Source organism: Phoenix dactylifera, chromosome 3 (assembly GCF_051530095.1).
Source record: "Phoenix dactylifera cultivar Ajwa chromosome 3, Ajwa_hap1_PhDact_Kaust_v1.1, whole genome shotgun sequence".
Lineage (NCBI taxonomy): Eukaryota > Viridiplantae > Streptophyta > Magnoliopsida > Arecales > Arecaceae > Phoenix > Phoenix dactylifera.
In genome coordinates this window covers 52,635,875-52,655,795 of record NC_143192.1, presented here as the reverse complement: position 1 = coordinate 52,655,795, position 19,921 = coordinate 52,635,875, and the positions used below count along the sequence as shown (strand labels likewise).

The following is a 19,921-nucleotide window of genomic DNA, read 5'->3' as shown; positions in this document are numbered from 1 at the left end:
TAGGTGTTGTCCGACGTCGGCAGGTGTGAAAACATGTTAATCTTGGTATGTGTTGCTATTCGATGATGATTATAGAACTTATGTTGTAAGAAAATCTGGTACAAATTTTGTCCAAGTACTGCTAATATATTGAAATCTATGGTAGGAACATTAGATTTAGAGCCTGTTTGGGTAGTCTAGTAGGATCGGATTAGATTTTCTGCCGATTCGTAGATCAGGCAGTCCATTTGGATATTACCCATATTAATCCAATACCTCTCAGCCTGAAAAACTCTGGATTTTTATTCTTTTTCTGCAGACTAAACAAGCAGATTGGCTGGGACTAATGTTGGAATTTTGGACGGACTATTAGAAGATTGCAGGCTAGGTAGGGCAACAAATTCGTTTTTTTGTAGGAGTATCCTGCATGAATATCGAAACAGACCATAACATTTAGAAGCATTTGCTCATGTCGTTGGTAATTTTTTTTTCTCCATGCGCCCTTGAATTTTTCATATATCTACTATTTTTTAGCTACAAAAGTTTGGTATTACTAGAAAAATAATTGTTTGTTTCTCGATACGAGATGTAGGAAAAGAAGGAAAAGAAATGGAAGTTGTGTTAAATTTCAAGGGAACAATTATGGGAATTATGCAGAAAATATAATTATTTTTATTATGTGTAACTTCAATGCTGAAATTCTTTTTCTAGAAGTGATAAATGTCTTTGGGTGCTGTTATGTTGGGTACTTCCTACGCTCTTGATTTAGAAGTTGAAAAGGAATTTTATTCAACCATCTCTTTTTTTAAACAAGATTTGTTAGCCTAAAATTTGGACATAACATAGCTTGTTATAAATTTATGCAATTGGTTTTCAATTTATTTCTTTTTGGTTTGTGGCCGTAGAGATTTCATTAAATTCTAGGAAAGTAAGAACCAGAAGCCATCAATGATAACTAAACGGACAAAATCTATTGGGAAATTTTGAAATCAAACGAGCGGCCTTGGACCAGAAAAATGGCTGCCATCGGTAGCTTGGTTTCCTAAATGACATGCATGAGCAAACTGCAAAGAAGAGATGATCTTTTTGAATCTTTGAGATAAAGATGGCGAGCATCTACTAGTTTCCTTTAATCCAAGTAATAATGGTTAGAAACTACAAGAGATGGCAACTGCTTCAAAACTTAGATTTGCAGCTTGTTAAGTGTGGTCAAGTAGCCACTTTGGACCACAACCCATACCAATTACTTGACCTTTGGGCTTAGGTGGCTCTGACTCGGACCATCTCTCTCTCTCTCTCTCTCTCTACCGAGCTAGGGGAGAATCACTGGGTCTAGAGAATTGATGATTAAAACTATTTTTGTTTGCATGATCTTCGGATTATTACGCACTATCATGCGGAGATAGAGAAAACAACCCGCTTGACATGACACTTTGGTGGAACCACATCAGATAGTCAAAAGTGGTCTACTTATTATTGCCAGACCCTTTATGGCTTTTGATTTTTGAGACATAGACATGGTTTTAGTCGATCATTCTCAACCTCAATTTGATCAAATGAAAGCAAGTTTCTGCTGGAAACCAAGACTTTCTCCATCCTAGCTGGTTGGTCCATACGCCTCAAATAGATTCTATATATTGACCAACAAACTGCAAGGTCAAGTTGCATCACTATACTCTGATTCTGTGTGTAATGGCAGTTCTAACTTGCAAAAATGTTATTTCGAAATCGGCTTAGTATTTATTAGATTTCAAGGTGATGAATGCCAAAGTAATAATGTATATCAAGTGGTAATAAGCTTCTAAGTTTTCAGTCAACCAAATTTAGGAGTACGAAGGACGGCAACCTCCCCTCCCACTCAAGCAAAACACCACGCTCTCAGAAACCTACCCCTTTGGCTCCCTCCCTCTCTTTCGTAGCAATAGAAAGAAGACATTCTTTCCGGAATGGGGTCCTTCTTGCTGTGGCTCGCTCTGTTGTATCGAAGGTTGGAGCTTCTTCTCCAAACTCTGCTTCCTCCTTCTCATTCTTCTTAATCTTCGTAACCCCCTGATAAATTCCTACATGCCTTCAATCACCTCCTTGTACTGGAGATATGTTCACAAATTTAAATACTTAAGACGTTTTTGTGTTGATTCTACCTTCCACATAAGATGCAAATCTCACTGTTTGAGCTGTGCCATGGCTAATTAAGTTCCATTAAGTTCCAAACCACAATGTTATTGGAAGATAAACTAATCAAAAAAGAATATTTATGGATATTTTTCTTCATTTCGTCGGTGCATAAAAGTCTGCTAAAAAAAAATGGTGCATAAGTCTGGTTTTAATCAGTAGAAAAGTCAGTAGAGACATACAATTCTAGGTTCTAGGGGTATAACCATATGGAGTTTGAGAAAAATAGAATGGAAATAAGAAGGAGATGGGGCCTTAGAGAGAGAGAGAGAGAGGGGAGACGAAGGAGACGAGAAAAAGATCAAGTCACATTGTCAAATTTTTTTTTGAAACCTTGGCTCAGTCAAGTTGGAATATTAGGTAATCATTTTGGTAATATTATTCTTCATTTGATGTTGATATAATTATCATTATTGAATCTATAACATTTATATATTCTTTATAATTTTTAAAAGATTAAAATATATCAAATTTAAATTAATTGTAGATGCTTGATTAGTAAAATATTTTTTAATAATTTGTAAATGTTGAGTTGTTGTTTGTTTTTTACGCGAGAATTTCGTAAAAGCAACATGATTTATTTAATAAGAGTTGATATTAACATGATTTATTTTTTGTTATTTTTTTATTAATGAATTATCTTTAGTAGATTTTGATTATTTTTTATTAATTTCTTTTAAAATGTATACTTTCTTAAATATGCGTAATTATATGAATATCCTCACAAAGTTACTATTTGAATGTATATCCATAAAAAATTTTCTTTTTACATGTCTTTCCGTAAAAATATTTCAGTCATTTTAATTTTAAATTATTTATTTTTTAATGGCGTTAGATTGTATAAGTATATATATATATAAAATAAAAAAAAATATACATGTAAAATAAGTATTTTACGAGAATATATATATATATATATATATATATATATATATATATATATATATATATATATATATATATATATATATATATATATATATATATATATATATATATATATATATATATATATATATTGGAGTTTATATATATGCAAAAAAAAATCTAAAAAAAAATTTAGGTATTAGCTCTAACTTCTAATGAGGTCTTCAAGAAGAATCAGGAAGGAGAGACCGAAAGGGTAGAAAACGGTCAAATCTCAAAGTTTTTCATTTTTTTTTGCTAAAAAAAAAAGTTTTTCATTAGTTTCGATTTTTTTTCCCTTCTTGAAAAGGTGGACAAAGCTTAATTAAATTCTTTTTTTATTATAATGGCTGCTCATTTTATTTTAGTATAGATGCGGCTAACAGGATCAAGAAGCATCAATCTAGTATAACTATAAAAAGGACATAAATATTATGGTGTCTCTCCGCGATTATCTCACGGACCCCACCAACCCACTCTTCACTCCCTCCCCTCGCCCCCACCGCTGCTGCTATATTTTTATCCACTAAAAATTATCATACTCTTCACACTCTCCTCCTACTCTCTGAGATGGCTTCCTTCTTTTCCCATCTCTCCCTCCTCCTCCTCCTAACCCTAACCCTAGCAATGGCGGAGGAGGAAGGGAAATCCACAATTGCTGCTGCTTCTTCTGAGAAGAGGAAGACGTACATCTTCCGGGTGGACCAGCGGTCTAAGCCGTCCATCTTCCCCACCCACTCCCACTGGTACGCATCCCCGGCGTTCGCCGGCCGTGGGGACCCTCTCCCACTCCTCCACGTCTACGACACCGTCTTTCACGGCTTCTCCGCTTCCCTCCAACCCGACGGCGCCGCCGAGCTCGCCCGCCACCGCGGCGTCCTCGCCGTCTTCGAGGACCGCCACCGCCGCCTCCACACCACCCGTTCCCCCCAGTTCCTCGGACTCCGCACCCGGCTCGGCCTCTGGTCCGACTCCGACTACGGCTCCGATGTCATCGTCGGCGTCCTCGACACAGGCGTCTGGCCCGAGCACCGGAGCTTCTCCGATCGCAACCTCGGCCCTGTCCCCTCCCGCTGGCGCGGCGCCTGCGAGACTGGGCCTGGCTTCCCTGCCTCCCTCTGCAACCGAAAGCTCATAGGCGCCCGCTCCTTCTCCAAAGGCTACGACTCCAACGGCGGCGCAGGCATGAATGGGACCATCGAGTTCCGCTCTCCCCGCGACGCCGACGGCCACGGCACCCACACCGCCTCGACCGCCGCCGGCCGCCACGCCTTCCGCGCCAGCATGGCCGGCTACGCCGCCGGCATCGCCAAAGGCGTCGCCCCCAAGGCCCGGATCGCCGCGTACAAGGTCTGCTGGAAGGGCGCCGGCTGCTTCGACTCGGACATCCTCGCCGGCTTCGACCGCGCCGTCGCCGACGGCGTCGACATCATCTCCATCCAGATTGGAAGCGGCGACGGCGTCGCCGCTCCCTACTACCTCGACCCCATCGCCATCGGCTCCTATGGCGCCGTCTCCAAAGGGGTTTTTGTCTCCTCCTCCGCTGGCAACGACGGCCCCACCCCTTTGTCCGTCACCAACCTTGCCCCGTGGCTCACCACCGTCGGCGCCAGCACCATCGACCGAACCTTCCCCGCCGAAGTCGTCCTCGGCGACGGCCGCAGCCTCGCTGGGGTCTCTTTCTACTCCGGCAAGCCCTTTGCCGCCGGTGTGATGCTCCCCCTGGTGTACCCGGGCAAGTCCGGCGGTCTCTCCGCCTCCCTCTGCATGGAGAACTCCCTGGATCCCAAGCTGCTGCGGGGCAAGATCGTGATCTGCGACCGTGGCAGCAGCCCCCGCGTCGCTAAGGGAGTCGTCGTCATGGAGGCTGGTGGCGCTGGGATGATCCTCGCCAACGGCATCTCCAACCGCGAGGGTCTCGTCGGCGACGCCCATGTGCTGCCCGCTTGCGCCGTCGGGTCCGACGAGGGCGACGCCCTCAAGGCCTACGTTTCCTCCGCTGCCAACCCCACGGCTACCATCAACTTCAAGGGGACGGTGGTCGGGGTGAAGCCCGCTCCGGTGGTGGCCTCCTTCTCCGGCCGTGGGCCGAACGGCCTTAGCCCGGAGATCCTCAAGCCCGACCTCATCGCCCCGGGGGTCAACATCCTCGCCGCGTGGACCGACGCCGTGGGGCCGACGGGGCTAGACTCCGACGGCCGGAAGACGGAGTTCAACATCCTCTCTGGGACCTCTATGTCCAGCCCCCACGTGAGCGGCGCGGCGGCGCTCCTCAAGTCGGCGCACCCGGCGTGGAGCCCGGCGGCGATCCGGTCGGCGATGATGACCACGGCGACCCTAGTGGACAACCGGCTCCAGCCGGTGACCGACGAGTCGACCGGCGGGGCCGCGACGCCGTTGGACTTCGGGGCCGGGCACCTGAACCTGGACCGGGCGATGGACCCCGGCCTGGTGTACGACCTCGGGGACAAGGATTATGTGGCCTTCCTCTGCGCTCTGGGGTACGGGCCGAATGTGATCCAAGTGATCACCCACGCTCCGGCGAGCTGCCCGGCGAAGCGGCCGGCTGCGGAGAACCTGAACTACCCGTCGATCTCGTTGGTGTTCGACGGGATGGCAGGTGGCGCCCGGAGCAAGACGGTGGTGCGGACGGTGACGAACGTGGGCGCGAAGGCGGAGGCGGTGTACAAGGCCAAGGTCGAGGTGGTGGGGAAGGGGTTGACGGTGAAGGTGAGGCCCGGGAAGCTGGGATTCACGGCGGGGGTGAAGAAACGGAGCTACGCAGTGACGGTGACGGCGACTGGAGAGGGAAACGGCGCGGACGGACCGGTGCCGTACGGGTACCTGACGTGGTCGGATGGGACTCACGAGGTCCGGAGCCCTATCGCGGTCACGCGGATCCAGCCCTCGCGGTGACGGGAATACAGTCGGGGGGGGGGGGGGGGGGGGGGGGGGGGGCGGGGGAGACCGGCCGGGTTGGGTATTAGACCGTATCCGGTCCGGTCCGGCTGGGACAAAGTAGGTCTTGTCTCCAAGACAGCAGAATGGAGTGCGTGCAGTGCAAATGTGAGAGAATAAACATTAAAAACAAAGAGTAAGATTGCGAGGAAGACCGAGAGGGGTGTAGTGTAAATTATTGAGGTTTGATAGTGTGTTGATCGCCCTCACGGTGGGGCTAGATCTTAAGGATGATGGGCTGGTTGCATGTTCAACATGGGATTTTGTAGTACTAAAACTCTGTTTGGGAGCGCTATTGGCAGTCTAACTTTTGAAAGTAGAGCTATTGGAAGTAAAGCTTTTATAAAAAATGTTTGCTGTTTGATAACTACATTTGTAAAGTGCAGTGGCACTTTAACTTGTGTTTAGTAAACAGATTGAGAAAGTGCTTTTGTATGATAAAATTACCATAAATGATATTGTATAGTGTTACGGGGGAACTCAGCCACCATGCCCCACGTGACCGACACGCGCGCCCAAGAAGACTACAGCTGCCCCTTGATCCAGTAACCCGACCCCGAGTCGGATATCTTCGGCTTCGCAGCCCGACCCTGAGTCGGCTGCCCCTTGATCCAGCAATCCGACCCCGAGTCGGATATCTTCGGCTTCGCAGCCCGACCCCGAGTCGGCTGCCCCTTGATCCAGCAATCCGACCCCGAGTCGGATATCTTCGGCTTCGCAGCCCGACCCCGAGTCGGCTGCCCCTTGATCCAGCAATCCGATCCCGAGTCGGCAATCTCTCGACAACGACAGGCTGTTCCCCTGAAGCACGCCACGACCCTCTGTCCCTGCAACGGTCGTATCCGGCGCTGCTCCACGATCTCCTGTAACAGCCGTACAAGGCGGAGCTCCACTACGTCCTGTCACGGCCGTACCCAGCGCTGCCCCACGACGCCCTGTAACGGCCATGTCAGTGGCAACTCCATCGTGCCACACGATGACCAACCCCCCCGAAGGACCCCCCAGCCTGGTATATATGCTGCGGGGGGGGGAGAAGGGGGGGTAAGCAAGAACTTCCAGAGCATTCTCCTACTACCTGCAATTATCTCTCCTTCTCCTCCAATCTCCTCTGACTTGATCGTCGGAGGGCCCCCACTACCCCAGTGGTGGTGCGAGGCTTGCTTGCAGGTTTCCCGGTGGAAGGTGGAGCACAATCAACACCAACCAAGGCAACTCAGACGGAATCCCGTTCACACCGCTGTGCCAATCGTTCTCGGTTTGGACCACCAGCAACAGTTGGCGCTAGAGGAAGGGCCGAATCTTAGAGCGATCGTAATGGCACGGCGAGGTGGTCGTGGAGCTTCCAATGCCTCCGGTCGCGGGGCCTCTCGCGCCTCCGGCCGGGAGGCCGCTGCGTCTCCAACACATTCTCAGCAACACTCCACCGTTCCACCCCCCATTCAGATGGTCGAAGCCGCTCAGTTCGACCAGTTAGCCCAGCAGGTTCGCACCCTCGCGGAGGCGGTGCAGAACCTGCAGGGTGTGATGTCTCGGGCGCCGCAGCGGGCCCAGGAGCCGCTGCTCCCTGAGCGCTCACCTGTCCTCCTTAACCCGCGCTCCTTCCTCTCCCATGGGGAGGAGCGCCGGCGCGAGGAAGATTCTCGAGCACGGTCCATTCTGCCGGGACCGTCCCATCGGAGCTGCGCGGGGTACGAGAGGCGGGCCCGGGCGCGTTCCCAGACCCCCCAGTCCTCAAGGAACCCGCGCTCCAGTCGGTCCCCCTCTCGGTGCTCCTTGTCTCCCACCCATCGGTCGCGCTCCCTGGACCGGCGGGTGGACGATCTCCACCGACAACTCCAGGTCCTGAAGGGCCACTCTAAAGATCCCTTCGCCGACTTGGAGATCTCCTCCCAACCGGCGCTTGCCTCGAGGATCCTGCGGACCCCGAATCCGCCGGGGTTTAAAATGCCGGCGATCGAGCCCTATGACGGGGCGGCGGACCCGCGGGATCACGTCGAGAGTTTCAGGACCCTTATGCTCCTCCACGGAGCATCAGGTCCTCTCCTCTGCAAGGCTTTCCCGGCGACCCTCCGTGGCCCGGCAAGGGCGTGGTTCGCCGGCTTGGAGGCTAACTCGATCCAGACCTTCGATCAGTTTACCCGCCTCTTCATCACCCATTTCGCCGTCAGTAGCCGGCGGCGACTGGTCTCCGACTCCCTCTTTGATGTCCGGCAAAACGAGGGAGAAAGCTTGCGGGATTATCTTACCCGCTTCAACAAGGCTACGTTGGAAGTCCGGAACCTGAGCCAGGAGGTGGCTCTTTCAGCCCTGAAGCGTGGCTTCCGAAAGGGCAGACTCACCTTCTCCCTGGACAAACGCCTGCCGCGGAGCTTCCCGGAGCTGTTGTCCCGGGCGAACCAGTATGCGGACGCCGAGGAGGCGGCCGCCCACCGGAGCAAGGAGGCCGCCGAGATCCCTCCAAAGCTCGGGAAGAAAAGGCGAAAAGAGGCACGCCAGGGGAGGAGCCCGACGCCTCAGCGTCGGCGCAGAAGCCTGTCGCCGGCGAGGAACCACGGCGCCCTACGCCCTCGTTCTCCGCCCCGACGTTTCAACCGGTACACTCCTCTCCTGACTCCCCGGGCCCAGATCCTCATGGAAATCAAGGGGCGGGAGGACCTCGCGGTCCCGAGACAGATGAAGAAGATCTCTGGGAGGAGGCCCTCTCGGGCGTACTGTGAGTACCACCGGGACCACGGCCACGACACCGAAGACTGCTTCCAGCTTCGGGACGAGATCGAGGCTCTCATCCGCCGAGGGCGTCTTGGTCGATATGTGAACGACCGACGTCCCCCCGCAGACTCGCGTCCGGCCGACCCGGCCCCTCCGGAGCCTCGGGAGCAGAATCGACCCGTCGCGGGCGTGATCCATACTATCACTGGGGGCTGCCCCCGGCCCGAGAGGAACGCGGGGGGCTCGACTGAAGCATCAAGGGCAGCCGTCGCAAAGAGGCAGAGGGTCGGTAATGTAATCACTTTTTGTGATGAAGATGTAAAGGGGGTTCAGACCCCCCACGACGACGCCATGGTGATCTCCCTCACTATGGCAAACTATGATGTAAGGCGTGTTCTTGTGGATAGTGGAAGCTCAGCTGATATTTTGTTTTACGAGGCCTTCCAAAAGATGAGCTTGTCCAGACAATTGTTGCACAAAACATCCACCCCCCTCATAGGATTCACTGGAGACGCTGTCTCGGCCGAAGGTGTCGTTGAGCTGCCTGTGACTGCGGGCGTTGCACCCGCAGAAGCCACGGTGCGGCTCGGGTTCTTGGTCGTCCGTGTTCCCTCGGCCTACAACGCTATCCTCGGACGACCCGGACTGAACGCCCTTCGCGCGGTGGTCTCAACGTACCACTTGCTCATGCGGTTCCCCACGGCGGCCGGGATTGGAGAGGTCCGAGGTGACCAACCGACCGCAAGGCAATGTTTCCTAGCAACTCTCAAAGGGAAGAAGCCCGTAGAAGCCTTAAGCGTCGAGTCCCTCGACGCCAGAGACGAGGTGGCCTTGCGGCACGGGGAGCCGGCCGAAGATGTGATCGAAGTTCCCCTCGAGGAAGGTCGCCCGGACCGGACGGTCCGGGTCGGCACCAATCTCGACCCGGGAGCTCGGGCTCGGTTGGTGGAATTCCTCCGAGCCAACGCCGATGTATTTGCCTGGTCGGCGGCCGATGTACCTGGGATCGACCCGGAGGTCATTTCTCACGCCCTCAACGTCGACCCAACCCACCGACCAGTAAAGCAGAAGAAGAGACACTGTGCCCCGGATCGGATCCGAGTGGTCGACCAGGAGGTAGACAAGCTCTTGGAGGCAGGATTCATAAGGGAGGTCAGCTACCCCGAATGGCTGGCAAATGTCGTACTTGTTCGGAAGGCGAGCGGAAAGTGGAGGATGTGCGTCGACTACACCGACCTGAACAAGGCATGCCCCAAGGATAGCTTTCCGCTTCCGCGGATAGACCAACTGGTCGACGCGACTTCCGGATATCAGCTGCTGTCTTTCATGGACGCCTTCTCCGGCTACAACCAGATAATGATGGCTCCACAGGACGAGGAGCCGCCGCAGACGAAGCTCCCGCTGCCTCCAGGGGAACGCCACCTCCAAGGGATATTCCGGTCCTCCCCAGTGTTAGGGGAGAGAAGGAATACAAGGGGGAAGAGCATATGGAGGCGCGGTCCCGGATCAAGCACCTGGTGCGGAGCTCAATCGGGAGGCCGAACTTCAAGGAGGGGAGACGTGATCCCGGATGAAACGCCTAGAGCGGAGTTCCGCCGGGGAGAACCTCCTTGTTGATCCCAGATGAAACGGCTAGTTGGCGGAAGTCGCGAAGGGCGCGCCTCCCGTTCCTTCGGCAGGGGTCTCTCAACTATGCGCCGGAGAGGAGGCCCACGATCCATGGCAACCTGAACAGCTCCGGCTTGGCAGGCTCCATCGCACCTGCACCTATATTTATAGCCAAACTGCGGCCCCCCGGTCGTTCCGATACGGGTGGCTCCAATAAATGCGGGCGCATTGAATCCGGAGCCGATCCGGCTCTCAAGGCGTATCTTTCCGCGATTTCCTAAGCGTCATTCTCCTTAATCGCATTTTTTGTGCAGGACACTCCGGGTGGCCTGTACCCCTAGGTCCACGTATCTCCGCTCGCGTCCCAAGCCGCATCCGCCTCGAAGAACGCGCGTATCGCGGCCGCTTAACTGACACTCCTCGCAAGCAGCAACTGGCGATCCGATTTCCCAGGTAACCCCTTAATTAGCACTTAATGCCCATCTGGTGTTCCCCAGGCGACGCTTGGAGAGGAGGAGAAATACAATCGCAGCTGGCCATGGAGAAATTCCGTCGGGCGGCGAGCGACAGGCGCACGACCAGCGAGCGGAATTTCCCGAGGCTCGGCCCTTGGATGCCAGGCTAACCCGATGATCATCCCGGGAGCAGACTAGCCTGAAGCCCCGACCGGTCGCCTCGGCTTGCGCCAGCCTTGGCCGACCAACGAGCGGAATTTTCCGAGGCTCGGCCCTTGGATGCCAGGCTAACCCGATGATCATCCCGGGAACAGACTAGCCTGAAGCCCCGACCGGTCGCCTCGGCTTGCGCCAGCCTTGGCCGACCAACGAGCGGAATTTCCCGAGGCTCGGCCCTTGGATGCCAGGCTAACCCGATGATCATCCCGGGAGCAGACTAGCCTGAAGCCCCGACCGGTCGCCTCGGCTTGCGCCAGCCTTGGCCGACCAACGAGCGGAATTTCCCGAGGCTCGGCCCTTGGATGCCAGGCTAACCCGATGATCATCCCGGGAACAGACTAGCCTGAAGCCCCGACCGGTCGCTTCGGCTTGCGCCAGCCTTGGCCGACCAACGAGCGGAATTTCCCGAGGCTCGGCCCTTGGATGCCAGGCTAACCCGATGATCATCCCGGGAGCAGACTAGCCTGAAGCCCCGACCGGTCGCCTCGGCTTGCGCCAGCCTTGGCCGACCAACGAGCGGAATTTCCCGAGGCTCGGCCCTTGGATGCCAGGCTAACCCGATGATCATCCCGGGAGCAGACTAGCCTGAAGCCCCGACCGGTCGCCTCGGCTTGCGCCAGCCTTGGCCGACCAACGAGCGGAATTTTCCGAGGCTCGGCCCTTGGATGCCAGGCTAACCCGATGATCATCCCGGGAGCAGACTAGCCTGAAGCCCCGACCGGTCGCCTCGGCTTGCGCCAGCCTTGGCCGACCAACGAGCGGAATTTCCCGAGGCTCGGCCCTTGGATTCCAGGCTAACCCGATGATCATCCCGGGAGCAGACTAGCCTGAAGCCCCGACCGGTCGCCTCGGCTTGCGCCAGCCTTGGCCGACCAACGAGCGGAATTTCCCGAGGCTCGGCCCTTGGATGCCAGGCTAACCCGATGATCATCCCGGGAGCAGACTAGCCTGAAGCCCCGACCGGTCGCCTCGGCTTGCGCCAGCCTTGGCCGACCAACGAGCGGAATTTCCTGAGGCCTAACCCTCGGATGCCTGGCTTAGCGCCGGAAGAATTTCCTGAGGCCTAACCCTCGGATGCCTGGCTTAGCGCCGGAAGAATTTCCTGAGGCCTAACCCTCGGATGCCTGGCTTAGCGCCGGAAGAATTTCCTGAGGCCTAACCCTCGGATGCCTGGCTTAGCGCCGGAAGAATTTCCTGAGGCCTGACCCTCGGATGCCTGGCTTAGCGCCGGAAGAATTTCCTGAGGCCTGACCCTCGGATGCCTGGCTTAGCGCCGGAAGAATTTCCTGAGGCCTGACCCTCGGATGCCTGGCTTAGCGCCGGAGGAATTTCCTGAGGCCTAACCCTCGGATGCCTGGCTTAGCGCCGGAGGAATTTCCTGAGGCCTAACCCTCGGATGCCTGGCTTAGCGCCGGAGGAATTTCCTGAGGCCTAACCCTCGGATGCCTGGAGTCAGCGAGACGCTACCAAGAGTTAAAAAGAAGAAGGACGAAAGTGAAATGAAGAAACTCTATTTGCATTAACTTTCATTGTTTCAGGGCTGAGACCCATACAACTTGGCAAAACGCCAACACACAAAGAAAAGAACAAAATACAGAAGGTCCGCTTGAAGGAACCCCCGGGTCGAGAACGTCGGGCACGTCCGTAGGGGGTAGGGAGACGGTTGGAGAAGCAGCAGGCAATGGCGCCGGAGGGGAGTCGAGAAGGGAGATCCCACTCAGGTCAATTTCGGGGTACTTAGCCGACACCCTTGCCAGGCCTTCCTCGAAGCCTAAGACAAAGGAGTCGGACCTCGCGTCCGACATATCACGGACGAACTCGTCGGACTGACGATAGGCCTGTACCGCCTCCGACATATCACGGGTGAACTCGGCGGACTGACGATAAGCCTGTACCGCCTGACGCCCGATCTCCGCACTCTTCTCGGCCAGCGTCGCCTCTGCTCGCTCCATAATCTGAGCTTTTGCCTCCAAGACCTTCGCCACAATCCGGTCATCCGCCTCGGAGGAGACCCTCAGCAGATCAGCCTGGGCCTCCTTGTGCTTCGCCTCGGCAGCGATGCGAGCAGCCTCAGCCTCCTCCAGGCGCGAATGAAGCTCCCGGTCGCTCGCGCGGGACTTCTCCAAAGCCGACTCCAATTCGCCCAGCTTGGCTTCAAGAGACCGGGTCCGGTTGCGGGCGTTGTCGGCTGACCGCTGGGCCTTCTCCCACCTCTCCCGGTAGTCGGCAGCCTTCCGGGACTGCTTCTCGGCCCGCTCCTCCGCCTTCTTGATCTCGCCCTCGAGACCTGAGGCAACCTTGAGTTGCTCCCGAGCCTCCAACAGTTGCTTCTCGAGGGTGGCGAAGCCGAGTGCCCGCTCTTCGGCTACCTGGAGCCTCGTCTCGAGGTCCCTGGTCGTCCTCCCCGCCGCAGCCTGACCTCCCTCTTCTGTTGCCTTCAGTTGGCTCTCGGCCCTCGCCAGAAGCCTCGCCTGTTCCTCGTAGCACTCCTCCAGGCGGATCATGTACTGGGCGAGCTAAGAGATAGGAAAAACGAGGGCGTCAGGCGGGGATCAACAGAGCCTATAAATGATGAAAGCGACCGAAAGAACACTCACCGACATGAGACAGACGCAGCTGGCAGCCCCAATGTCAGGGACCCTCATCTCCCGGACCTGCCTGCGGTCCTTCTCCAGCAGTACCGTCTCGATGAGGTTTCGGGCGCCGGCGAAAGTGAAGGCCGACCCCGACTTCTCCCCGGAGTCGGACGGTGGTTCCGCAGCCTTACCCTTACCCATCGCTTGGGGAAGAGTCATGCTGACCACGCTCGGGGCGGGGGCCGCCCCTGGAATTGACAGGGTCCTGCTCGGCCGGGGCCTCGGCGCGTCCCTCCTCGTATCATCCGGAGCCGACCGAGTCGAAGGCTGGGCTGGGGACCGATCACGTCCGACCCGTCCATCTTGGGCGCGCCCGGGTGATGCCTCCGGAGAAACGGTAGTCTCGGCATCGGAGGGCTGATACAACGTCAACTCCCGGTCCGCGCCCGCGGCGCCCCCCTGATCGGTGGGTCCGGACCCGTCTGTCGGCGTCGGAGTCGCCTGCCGGCGGGACTTCTTCGCCGGTGGAGCCCCGCTCGGAGGAGCTCGTTTCTTCCTCCGGACTGCTTCCAGTAGGGACGTCCTACCAACAGCCGTTGCCTTGTCCGACCGCATGACGTCGTCGATCTCTGCAAAAAGGACGAGGTGGTCGGAGGTTGAGAAACTGAAGGAAAGAACGAAACGAAAGAGGAGAAAAGAGCTAAAAAAGAAATGGTGGCGGGCTCACGGTCAGTGGGGACCGAGCTCAGACCGACGTTCACCAAGGTATCCTCGGAAATAAGGCGACACACCGGGGGGAGCCGACCCTCGGCAACCAACTCCTTCAAGACGGCGACGCCGTCGGATTCCTCCCTCGACAACCTCGATAGGCCAATCGGGGACTTCATCGGCGTCTCCCAGGTTGCCCTGATTCCCCAAGAGGGATCTGCGTCAACGAAAAAGAAGCGCTCCTTCCAGCCGTGAATGGAGGTGGGAGCCTCCTTGACGAGGCCGCACCCTCGCCGCGCCGCAAAGCACCACCACCCTTTATCCTGGGGGTGGCCACTCAGGCCGTAGCATTCCCAAAAGACATTCAGGGTGGCGGGAACCTCGTGCATGCGGCAGAGAACCTGAAAGGCTGTCAGGGCGCGCCATGAGTTCGGCACCAGCTGCGTCGGCGCCACTCTTAAACCCCGAAGCACCTGAACGACTAAGTCCGAGGGGGGAAAGCGGAACCCGGCCTGAAGAATGCCCTCATTGATGGCAACCTTCCCTGGAGGAGGATGGGACATCCTCTCCTCAGGCCCCGGGAGTGTAACATTGCAGGCCTCGGAAAGGTGGTATCGAGCCACGAACCTATCTAGGTCTTCGGCGGCCAACTCCGACTTAATGCGGTCTGCTCTCACTTCGCCCATCCTTAATGGCCAGTGAATCTACGGTCAGGACAGGGTCGAAAAGGGGGAAAAGACCGGAACGACTGGAGTACACTAATACAAAAGGAGAGTATGGAGAGCCCTAAATTAAAGAATGGAGCAACTCACCGGAAGAGAAGGAAGAACAGCTCCGAGAGCGTCAAAGGAGGAGCAAGCGAACAGTCCGACGGCGATGACGGCAGCGCAAAGGAGAAACTCGAAGATGTCTGTAAAGAGAAAGGCGGACGGAGGAGGACCCCCGGTTAAATAGGCGGAAAGGTGGGTGACGCCCCGGTGACGCCAGAGGACGCCTGGCTGCCGAAGGGTCGCTCGCGCCCCAAAGGCGAATCGACGCCATTAAGGAAGGATGTCCGCCGAAATCCTCAGACTGCCAGGTCAGCAACAACCGCCATACGCCATAAAGAAGACGGGGAGCTCGAAGCGCGCGCGCCTCTCCGAGGGATGGCGGCAATCTCGAAGCATCACTTCCTTCACCCGTTCCCCTTCTGGTTCCAGGCTCGGAAGTGGGGGGCTACTGTTACGGGGGAACTCAGCCACCATGCCCCACGTGACCGACACGCGCGCCCAAGAAGACTACAGCTGCCCCTTGATCCAGTAACCCGACTCCGAGTCGGATATCTTCGGCTTCGCAGCCCGACCCCGAGTCGGCTGCCCCTTGATCCAGCAATCCGACCCCGAGTCGGATATCTTCGGCTTCGCAGCCCGACCCCGAGTCGGCTGCCCCTTGATCCAGCAATCCGACCCCGAGTCGGATATCTTCGGCTACGCAGCCCGACCCCGAGTCGGCTGCCCCTTGATCCAGCAATCCGATCCCGAGTCGGCAATCTCTCGACAACGACAGGCTGTTCCCCTGAAGCACGCCACGACCCTCTGTCCCTGCAACGGTCGTATCCGGCGCTGCTCCACGATCTCCTGTAACAGCCGTACAAGGCAGAGCTCCACTACGCCCTGTCACGGCCGTACCCAGCGCTGCCCCACGACGCCCTGTAACGGCCATGTCAGTGGCAACTCCATCGTGCCACACGATGACCAACCCCCCCGAAGGACCCCCCAGCCTGGTATATATGCTGCGGGGGGGGAGAAGGGGGGGTAAGCAAGAACTTCCAGAACATTCTCCTACTACCTGCAATTATCTCTCCTTCTCCTCCAATCTCCTCTGACTTGATCGTCGGAGGGCCCCCACTACCCCAGTGGTGGTGCGAGGCTTGCTTGCAGGTTTTCCGGTGGAAGGTGGAGCACAATCAACACCAACCAAGGCAACTCAGACGGAATCCCGTTCACACCGCTGTGCCAATCGTTCTCGGTTTGGACCACCAGCAACACATAGTATTATACAACAAAGCATAATAAAATACAACATATATTAATATATAAATATATGATATAATATAATATTATTGTAATATAGTAATATAACATTGTATACTATAGCATAATAATTTAATATAATATTAAATTATTTAATATAACATATCAATGTACTATGATATAATGTAATATAATATTATATTTATAATATAATACAACAATAAAGGCACAAATTATTATAATTATTAGTGTACATTAATTTTTCATAATATAACATAATATTAAATTATTTAAGATAACATATTAACGTATTATGATATAATATAATATTATATTTATAGTATAATACAATAATAAAAGTATAAATTATTATAATTATTAGCATAAATTAATTTTTTATAATATAACATAATATTAAATTATTTAACATAATATATTAATTTATTATGATATAATGTAATATAATATTATAATTATATTATAATATAATAATAAAGGTATAAAATAATAATAGGAAATAAGAATTTTTTTTTGCATGGAAGGGAGTCTGATCCATGGCTAGAATTCGTTATTAGGGCTCCAGCAGATTTTTAGGTTTATAACAGGACAAAGTATGTAATTGTTATATTTTATTATGAGTTTTTTGGAAAAAAAGTTTTCTAACAAAGCTCAAAATAGCTTTTTCGAAAGGCTCCAAAATGGAGCTTCTCTCAAAAAGCTGTTTTTAGCTTTCTAAAAAAGCTAAAACACTTTCCAAAATTTTTAATAAATACCTTTTTTCATCTAAAAGTGCTTTTTCCCAAGCAGGGCCTAAGATATCTTAGGGTCCGTTTGGCAGAACTTTTGGCGGGCTAGAAAATACTTTCTGATCCTCCAAATGTATTTTTGGATGGAATATGAATGTTTAGTAAAAAAAAATCGAAAAGCTATTTTAGTTTTGTCAGAAAGCTAAAACAGTTTTTTAGGAGAAGCTTCATTTTGAAGCTTATTCGAAAACTCACTTTTAGCATGCGTCGGAAAGCTGTTTTGATTTATAAAATTTTTTCTAGACCAAAATATCTATGATAAAATATTATAATTACATAAAATGTCTCTTTACATTACAAAAATATGTAGGAGTTGCAACAAAGAAAACAAAAAACCCTAAATATCTTTTAATATATAATGATTATAATGATAATATTTTATATCTCAATTATTGTATTATACTATAAATATAAAATTATATTTTATTATATCATAATATATTGATATGTTGTGTTATATAATATCAAATTATGTTATATTATTATGCTATAGTATATAATATTATATTACTATATTATAATAATATTATATTATATTATAGTAATATTATACTAAATCATATATTTATGTATTAATATATGTTATATTTTATTATGCTCTGTTGTATAATACTATGCAATATCCTTTATAGTCATTTTATCATACCAAAAATACTTTCTCAGTTTATTTAATAAATATATATTAAAGTTACACAATACTTTAGAAATATAATTATTAAACAGCAAATAGTTTTTATAAAAGCTCTGAAAGTTCTATTTCAAAAACCTCTACTCCTGGAAGCTCTATCACTAACAGCTTTAGCATAATGGAGCCTTAGTCTAGCGTGATATGTATTTTTGACATTTAATTTTGGCTTTATACATGCATGATACGAACGTGATAGGAGAAGAATTTTTCCTTTATGCACTGCCGTCTCCATCTTCGGTCGATCACTGTCCGTGATCACCGTCCCTTCGCTTTTATTGATTGGCAGGTAAAGTATTCTAAGAAGAGGAGTTAGCAGAAGTCACTACGAGCTAAGCAAAGCCGAGCCATGCTTAATGAATCTAAACAACTGAATATCTTTACGGGCTTAATTTATATGCAGTCATAATGGCTTCTGCCATTGTTAGCAGAAATTTGAATGAAACATTCTGTAAAGAGTGAATATGCTTGATTTGCAGGCATCAAATTCTAAAACTATTACGACGCTCACAGTAGAAAATCTTGCGATTGCGCATTAGAATATCTAACTAAGGTATAGAATATTCATGGCTATCTAGTGAGAACCTACAATCAAGATTTGAAATTTCATTAATTCAGTTAGCTATTAAGGTTGGTCATTTGTTCCCTTAATAATTCGCATTCCAGCATGTGTTGCTCTATTTGGCTGAATCCCATCTTCCTATCCATTTGATAGGATAATTAGTTGCAATTGCTACTCATTGCCTTCGTGCTAATCATGACCCTCTTTTGGGGGAAAACTCAATTTTGACCATTAGATCACGCTCTGTGCCAATTCCTGTTTTACTTGCCAAGCCAAAATATAAATTCTGCCCTCCGGATTTAATCATAGGCTATCTTTTCCTTTTTTAAATGTTTTTCTTGTCTCTATTAATTAGAGGAAGAGGTCAATAAGATATCTTTCACAAAACTACAGATGTAATCTTTCAGTGCAAAGAATGTAGATAACATTCCTAAAGCTGTTTACAATACACAACAGTCTTTGAGATTTCGATTATAGTTGTCATAATTTTAAGTGTACTATTAAGCACATCATTGTAAGTTGTAACAACTCAGGACCTTTTCCAAAATATACACAAGATCTCCTCGGCGAATAACCGATGCGAGACTAAACACATACCTACATGGATTCTTATATACTTCTCTCATTCAAGCCTTGATGTCTTCATCTGGCTAAGGGTCCACAAATGCATCTTTAGGCTGAGTTCGCTCTAATATCATTTATAATAACTCAGGATCTCACCTAAAATAGTTAGTCGGAAGGTATTTTTTGGGTTCCTTAGTGAAGATCTTCCTAACAAATAACTAATGTGGGACTAAGCAAACATCCGCACAGATCCTCGTATAAGTACAACAAGTACGGATACAAATATTTGTTGTCCATTGGAGAGGGCCCAAAAGCAGAACCCAATTATCATTTTTGCAAGAAATCTAAAAGCTTCTTACTGCAAACTGCTATATTACTGCTAGCACTATATCTGCAGTTCAAATGTAAGTCTTGGACATGATCTTACAAAATTTGGTCACCAAGTCATTAGCTTTACTACCGTTACATATTTTGTACAAACTCAGATCTCATCACATAAACCTCCCTTCTCATATTTCTGTTCTCTTCTTTTAAAAACAACTAAAATGCCATCTTTCACATGCAAATATGGGACCGCTCCCCTCGGCCATGTGCTGAGGAGAAAGGGTGTCAACCGACAGAACCCAAAGTTCCTTTAGTTTAGGGGCCGGGATTGGAGCCAGATTTGGCTGGTGGGTCCCAAGATTGACCTTGATTACCACTTACACCCCAAAAGACGGGTGAGCTAGCTAGTGATATGGCCGAGAAGAGTGGGTCAGGAGTCCAAATTGCAGCGTCGGTGTTTCTTTTTCTTTTTTTTTTATTATTATGGTATTGGCGTCTTACTAGATACGGTCCGTCGTACTGTTCGTCTTCTAAAATATATACGTGACACTAAAAGAATCAAACTCCTTCAGAAGATGAAAAATATCACTGACTAGAGAGTACAAATCTGTCCTGTTCTAGCACACCTATTTTAGATCCAGCCGATCACTATAGCCGAGTCGCTCTTAAGAAAGATCC

The 19,921-nt window shown here is 51.0% G+C and overlaps 1 pseudogene across 1 annotated transcript; it reads left to right on the top strand.

The window, feature by feature from the left end:
* The first annotated feature begins 3,623 nt into the window (after positions 1-3,623).
* On the top strand, positions 3,624-6,310 carry LOC103706170 (subtilisin-like protease SBT1.6 pseudogene; annotated as a pseudogene). The gene has a single exon (XR_016399996.1). The product of XR_016399996.1 is annotated as a subtilisin-like protease SBT1.6 pseudogene (transcript).
* The last annotated feature ends 13,611 nt before the right edge of the window (positions 6,311-19,921 follow it).